Consider the following 8,276-nt stretch of genomic DNA (forward strand, 5'->3'; position numbering starts at 1 on the left):
GTTGTTGTTGTTCAGTCATTCAGTCGTGTCCGACTCTTCGTGACCCCATGGACCATAGCACGCCAGGCCTTCCTGTCCTGTGCTCTCTCCCGGAGCGTGTTCAAGTTCATATTCATTGCATCCGTGATGCTATCCTGCCATCTCATCCTCTGCCGTCCCCTTCTCCTTTTGCCTTCAGTCTTTCCCAGCATCAGGGTCTTTTCCAGGGAGTTTTCTCTTCGCATTAGGTGGCCAAAATATTGGAGCTTCAGCTTCAGTATCTGTCCTTCCAATGAGCAGTCAGGGTTGATTTCCTTTAGGATGGACTGATTTGACCTCCTTGCAGTCCAGGGGACTCGTAAGAGTCTTCTCCAGCACCACAGTTCGAAAGCATCAATTCTTCGGTTCTCAGCCTTCCTTATAGTCCAGCTCTCACAGCCATACATTACTACTGGGAAAACCATAGCTTTGATTAGACGGACCTTTGTCGGCAAGGTGATGTCTCTGCTTCTTACTATGCTGTCTAGGTTGGCCATAGCTTTCCTCCCCAGGAGCAAGCGTCTTTTAATTTCATGGCTACAGTCACCGTCTGCGGTGATCTTGGAGTCCAAGAAAGTAAAATCTGTCACTGCTTCCATTTCTTCCCCTTCTATATGCCAGGAAGTGATGGGGCCAGATGCCATGATCTTCGTTTTTTTAATGTTGAGTTTCAAACCAGCTTTTGCACTCTCCTCTTTCACCCTCAACAAGAGGCTCTTGAGATCCTCTTCGCTTTCTGCCATTAGGGTGGTATTGTCTGCATACCGGAGGTTGTTGATAATTCTCCCGGCAATCTTAATTCCGACCTCTGATTCATCCAACCCGGCATTTCTCATGATGTACTCTGCATATAAGTTAAACAAGCAGGGTGACAATATGCAGCCTTGTCGTACTCCTTTCCCAATTTTGAACCAATCGGTTGTTCCATGTTCGGTTCTTACTGTTGCTTCTTGACCTTCGTACAGGTTTCTCAGGAGACAGGTAAGGTGGTCTGGTACTCCCATCACTTTAAGAATTTGCCACAGTTTGTTGTGATCCACACAATCAAAGGCTTTAGCATAGTCAATGAAGCAGAAATAGACGTTTTTCTGGAATTCTCTTGCTTTCTCCATGATGCAGCGAATGTTGGCGATTTGATCTCTAGTTCCTCTGCCTCTTCGAAACCCAGCTTGTACTTCCGGTAGTTCTCGGTTCGCATACTGCTGAAGCCTAGCTTGTAGGATTTTGAGCATCACCTTGCTGGCATGTGAAATGAGTGCAATTGTACGGTAGTTTGAACACTCTTTGGCGTTGCCCTTCTTTGGAATTGGGCTGTAAACTGACCTTTTCCAGTCTTGTGGCCACTGTTGAGTGTTCCAGATTTGTTGACATATTGAATGCAGCACTTTAACAGCATCATCTTTTAGGATTTTAAATAGTTCGGCTGGAATACTGTCATCTCCGCTAGCTTTGTTGTTACTAATGCTTCCTAAGGCCCACTTGACTTCACTCTCTAGGTTGTCCGGCTCAAGTTCAGTGACCGCACTATCATGGCTATCAGGGACATTCAGATCTTTCCTGTATCGTTCTTCTGTGTATTCTTTCCACCTCTTCTTAATCTCATCTGCTTCTGTGAGGTCCCTGCCTTCTTTGTCCTTGATCATGCCCGTCTTTGCACAAAACGTTCCCTTGAGATCTACGATTTTCTTGAAGAGATCTCTAGTCTTTCCCATTCTGTTGTTTTCCTCCATTTCTTTGCATTGTTCATTTAAGAAGGCCTTCTTGTCTCTCCTTGCTATAGTCTGGAACTCTGCATTCAGTTGGATATATCTTCCCCTTTCTCCCTTGCTTTTCGCTTCCCTTCTTTCCTCAGATACTTGTAAAGCGTCATCAGACAGCCACTTTGCTTTCTTGCATTTCTTTTTCTTTGGGATGGATTTTGTTGCTGCCTCCTGAACAATGTTACGGACCTCCGTCCATAGTTCCTCAGGCACTCTGTCTATCAGGTCTAATCCCTTAAATCTATTCCTCATCTCCACTGTATATTCATAAGGGATATGATGTAGGTCATATCTGAATGGTTTAGTGGTTTTCCCTACGTTCTTCAATTTAAGCTGAAATTTTGCAAGAAGCAGCTCATGATCTGAGCCACAGTCAGCTCCAGGTCTTGTTTTGACTGACTGTCTAGAGCTTCTCCATCTTTGGCTGCAAAGGACATAATCCATCTGATTTCGATATTGACCATCTGGTGATGTCCATGTGTAGAGTTGCCTCTTGTGCTGTTGGAAAAGAGTGTTTGCTATGATCAGCGTGTTCTCTTGGCAAACCTCTATTAGCCTTTGTCCTGCTTCCTTTTGTACACCAAGGCCATGTCTGCCTGTTATCCCAGTGATTTCTTGACTTCCCACTTTAGCATTCCAATCCCCTATGATGAAGAGGATTCGTACTGAGATCATTCTATCATTTTTGAGATTGTACCCCAGTACTGCTTTTCCCACCCTTTCGTTGACTATGAGTGCTACTCCATTTCTTCTAAGGGATTCTTGCCCACAGTAGTAGATATGATGGTCACCTGAATTAAATTTGCCCATGCTTGTCCATTTTAGTTCGCTGATTCCCAAGATGTTGATGTTCAATCTTGTCATCTCATGTTTGACCACCTCCAGCTTGCCTTGATTCATTGATCTTATATTCCAGGTTCCTAAACAATATTGTTCTTTCCAGCATCGGATTTTCTTTTCACCACCAGACACATCCACAGCTAAGTGTCTTTTCGGCTTTGGCCCAGCTGCTTCACTCTTTGTGGAGCTACTTGGAAATACCCTCTGCTCTTCCCCAGTACTATATTGGACAGCTTCCGACCTGATGGGATCATTTTCCGGCGTCATATCTTTTTGCCTTGTGATACGTTCCATGGGGTTTTCTTGGAAGAATCCTGGAGTGGGTTGCCATTTCCTTCTCCAGTGGACCACATTTTGTCAGAAATCTCCTCCATGACCTGTCCATCTTGGGTGGCCCTGCATGGCATAGCTTATGGCTTCACTGAGGTACACAAGCCCCTTCGCCACAACAAGGCAGTAATCCACGAAGGGGCCAAACTCTCTATTCATGCACAACTGGTGACAACCTGTGTGTACAAATTCCCAGGCGTGGCTCCCTCATCTGGCCGAGATTACTGAGGGGACAGTAAGCTTTGGCCAGCCTTTTGTGAAAAAGCACATTCACAAGAGACAGGAGCAAGACCTCATGTGAGGACATATGGTGTTACGAGTGTGAGGTGTCTGGACAGGAGTGAGGTAAGAAGGCCAGAGTGAATGGAAGCATCTCTGAATACACCTGGGAATCCTTCCCCAACCTTCTGCTCTTCAGATGTGCTGGACCACATTCCCCATCCATAATGCTGCACTGGGGAGTTGCAGCCCCACACATCTGGAATCTCCACTTTGGGGACACCTGAGATAGGGATTCTCTTGGTGTAGTGCCCAACCCACTGCCCAACCATCCACATGTTGGAGCTTGCCGGAGGTTGTCTCGCAGCTTGTGTTGGTTTCCCATGAACCAACTTGAACATTCATGCTGAAACTCCCTCACCTGGTGCAGCTCAAATTTCCATAATTCCAGGACAGCCATGGGCTTCTCTCACTTTTTATCTGGCCCTACACATATGGCAGGATATACACTTGAGTGCATCTTTGCTAGTCAGGATGAAAGAGATCTGTGGGTTCTTGGAGTGTTCCAAAGTATTCTGTTGTCATGGATTCATCATAACCTAAAAGGTTTTAGAGTGTGTAGGTCAGATTACTCCTGCAGGGGTGGGGAACCCATTAAACCAGACTGCCCTCAGAAACGGATGGGTCCTGGCAGATTTGCTGAATGGGATTTCCCAACCACAAGAGGTGATGATTCTGCTGAGGCCCTGGGTGATGTGTGGAATGTGAAGTTCACCCTGGGGGTAGACATGGTCACTTCTAAATTCCCCCCACAGGGGTGCAAAACAGAGAATCCTTCACTTTCAGAGTATAGATTCTACCCCAAATAGGTATTAGTCATGGTACACTGAACTATGTGTGTACAAAATGTGGTCACCCCTTCTCTCTCTTATGTTGGCCTTCTACTCATGTTCACTCATGCCTCCTTGTCTTCTGCCAATGGGAAATGAGTGAGAAGAGAGAGATTTCGAGGCATCCTCATTTTCTGCACTGAGGTCAAAAGTTAAACTCCAGTTCCATTAACATCCAGTTCTCCTCAGTACACTGAGAGGTGGCACCAGCCATTGGCAGAGTCTCTCCAGTTCTCCAATTCCTCCATTGTCCCCGAACACAGTCCAATGCTTCTCACATGCGTTCCTGTACCCTACTTGGATATGATGAAAGAATAGGGCAACTGTGAATAAGGAACGGGGAACTAGTACCCAGCTTCAGCCTTTGTTAGAAGTTCCTGTTTGCAGGAATGCGTGCCTGAGTGGGCATCTTCAGACATGCAACCTCCACACTGCAAGGGATCTTTTAGCACTGAACACCGAGATTTTGAGACTGAAGACATGGTTTTTAATCCTGGTCTAATTCACTGAGAGGAATTAAAACATTAATTCAAAAGATGAGACGAAGGCAATAGGTTTTAATACAAGTTAAATTTCATTCACAGAGGGTAGCAGTTTTAATTATCAAGTCATACACATGAAAGCAATGGTTTGGTGTTGTTGACTAGCAGGTTGGGGGTGGGAGAGAAGATGTCCTGGCACTGGGGAGAAGGGGGAGGGAGATTGTTGTGGGGTAGGGGTGCACGAAAGCCACTTACCTGGTCTCGCAGCTTGTTCGCGGTGGGGGGGAGGTGCTTCGCTGCTCCCCCCGAAGTTTAGGCCGGGGGGGTGGCTTCCCGCCTCGCCCGGACGAAATTCAGGTGGGGGGGAGGCTTCCCGCCTCGCCCGGCCGAAATTCAGGCCACGAAATAAAAAGTAAACAAAAAACAAAGAACGCCCCCGTGATAGGCTACGTGACGATTAATGTAGCCTATCACAGCTGACTTTGCAAATCTAGCCGTGATAGGCTACGTTAATCGTCATGTAGCCTATCATGGGGGCGTTTTTTTTTTTTTACTGTTATTGGAATGGCGGTGGCGGCAGCTGGTCGAAAGACCGGCTGCCGCCTCTGCCCCTGTCGAAGACCTGACGAACCGCCGCCAGGACCCGCCGCCGGGAGGGACATTCGGGAAAGGTAAGTCCCGTCCCGGGGGGGGTGCGGGGGGTGGGGGAGTGCAGAGAATTTCTCCCCGAAACTACTTCGGGGGGGCCGAACACGTTAACATTCGCCCCCCCGAAGTTTCGGGGAGAAATTCTCCCCCATCCCTATTGTGGGGAATGCCAGGGATAGGGATGTACAAAAGTAACTTACCTTTTCTCAGGGGTGATTTGCGGTGGGGGGGAGGCACTCCGCACCTCCCCCCAAAATCCTAACCCAGCTGGCTCCATTCTGCGGCACCTCCGTGGAGCCCCTGGCTGGGTGCATTCTCAGGTGTCAGGAGCCTGTGGACGCAAATGGCGGTGGCTACGGTGGCTGCCATTTGTGTGCATGTTTTTTGCCATGATAGGCTACATAAGTATTTATGTAGCCTATCATGGCCTAAATGGGGAAGTGAATGGCGGCTGCAGATGTGGCTGCCATTTACAAAGCAGCGCAAATGGCACCAGGTAAGTGCTCCATTTCACGCACCTTCCACGGAGTGGTGGGGTGGGGGGCTCCGTTCCGCCACGGATTTCGGGGGGCCGAATGCACTGGCATTCAGCTTCACTGAGATCCGTGGCAGAATTCTCTGACATCCCTAGCCAGGGAAGTGGGGCAGGCTGGTAAGGGGTTGGACCCAATGGTCTTACAAGCCCCTTTCAACCCTACTAGTATTCTATGAAGGACCCAAGCTGAGAATGGACCTAGCTGAGCTTGTGAGCAAAGAGAGGTAGAGGAGGGGTCTGAGCTGGCTGTGACTGACCAAGAAAGGGATCTTGGAGTTGTGGTGGACACCTTGATTAAAATGTCGACCCAATGTGCACCTGCTGTGAAAAAAAGGCAGATGGTTGGCAACTGTGTGAACAGAATGGTGGACTACAGGCAGGTACCAATGAATTGCAGGGATGTCATCAGGAAGGCTAAAGCTGAGAATGAGCTGAGGTTTGCGAGGGATGCTAAAAGCAACAAAAGGGCTTTTTTTCAGCTACATGCACAGTAAAAGACAGAGGAAAGGAATGGTTGTTCAGCTATTAAATAAGGATGGCAAAACAATAACAGATGACAAAGAAAAGGCAGAGGTGCTCAATTCCTACTTTGGCTCAGTCTTCTCCCAAAAGAGGGTCTATGACCCCCCTGGCAAAGGCGAAGAAGAGGCTGAAGGGGCAGGACTGCAGCTTGAGATGGATAGGCATATGGTTAAGGAACACCTAATTACTTTGAATGAGTTCAGATCTCCAGGGCCAGATGAACTGCATCCTAGAGTAAGAAAGGAACTGGCAGAAGAGCTCTCAGAACCGCTGTCTATTGTCTTTGAGAAATCATGGAGGACGGGGGAAGTGCCTGATGACTGGAGGAGGGCTAATGCTGTCCCTATCTTCAAAAAGGGTAAAAAGGAGGAACCTGGGATCTACAGACCAGTCAGTCTGACATCAATCCCTGGGAAAATTCTGGAGCAGATGATAAAGCAATCCATCTGGAAGCACCTTGAAAGCAATGCAGTCATTACTTGAAGCCAACATGGATTTGTCAAGAACAAATCCTGACAGATGAATCGGATCTCATTTTTGGATCAGGTCACCTCCCTTGTGGACTGTGGGAATGCTGTGGGCATCATATACCTCGACTTCAGCAAAGCTTTCAAAAAAGTGCCCCATGATCTCCTGATGAGCAAACTAGCTCAAACTGGGCTAGATGAAACAACAATCCACTGGATCCACACTTGGCTACAGAATCGGACTCAAAGAGTGCTTCTCAATGGGACCTTCTCAAACTGGGGAGAGGTAACGAGCGGGGTACCACAGGGCTCAGTCTTTGGCCCAGTGCTCTTCTACCATTTGTTAATGACTTGGAGAGAGAGGTACAAGGAATGTTGATCAAATTTGCAGATGACCCAAAACTGGATGGGATAGCTAATACCTTGGAAGACAGAAACAAACTTCAAAGTGATCTTGATAGGCTGGAGTGCTGGGCAGAAAACAACAGAATGACATTTAATAGGGATAAATGCCAAGTTCTGCACCTCGGAAAAAGAAACCAAATGCACAATTACAAGGTGGGGAATACTTGGCTCAAAAATACTACAAGTGAGAAGGATTATGAATTTCTTGTAGATCACAAGCTGAATATGAGCCAACCATGTGATGTGGCTGCAAAAACAGCATATACTATTTTGGACTGGAGTAATAGAAGTATAGCTTCCAAATGCTATGAAATACTAGTCCCCCTCTAATCAGCTCTGGTTAGGCCTGTACTTGAGTACTGTGTCCAGTTCTGGGCACCACACTTGAAGAAGGATGCAGACAAGCTGGAGAGGGTTCAGAGGAGGGCAACAAAGATGATCAGGGGACTGGAAATAAATCCCTATGAAGAGAGACTGAAAGAACTGGGCATGTTTAGCCTTGAGAAGAGAAGACTGAGGGGAGATATGATAGCACTCTTCAAGGACTTGAAAGGTTGTCACAGAGAGGAAGGTTGGGATCTCTTCTCGATCATCCCAGAGTGCAGGATATGGAATAATGGGCTCAAGTGACAGGAATCCAGATTCCGGCTGAACATCAGGAAAAACCTCCTGACTGTTAGAGCAATATGACAATGGAATGCATGACCTAGGGAGGTGGTGGGCTCTCCCACACTGAAGGCATTCAAGATGAGGCTGGACAGCCACCTGTCAGGGATGCTTTGACTTGGATTCCTGCCTTGAGCAGGGGGTTGGACTCGATGGCCTTGTAGGCCCCTTCCAGCCCTACTATTCTATGATTCTATGATTTTATGACTAGATGGACCCTTGTTCTGATCCAGCATGGCTCCTCTTACATTCTTACACCTTTATGAGAGGAAGCAAACAAGCTGCTTACCTGTGGAGATGTACACACCTGGGGTAGAGATAGAAAAGAGAGTATAAAAAAAGCTGGGTGAGTTCTCCAGAAAAGTAGTGGCAATGAAGGGAGGGAATTTGGCAAGCTAGTGCACTTGCAGGGGAAGGGTTAATAAAGGAAGGGGTGTTTCCAATCTGTGCAGCCTGGGGTGCAATGAAGTTGGAGGCTGTGGGTTGCCTCTTCA

Source organism: Heloderma suspectum, chromosome 2, assembly GCF_057233095.1.
Source record: "Heloderma suspectum isolate Gila_16-S chromosome 2, 16-S_ref, whole genome shotgun sequence".
NCBI lineage: Eukaryota > Metazoa > Chordata > Lepidosauria > Squamata > Helodermatidae > Heloderma > Heloderma suspectum.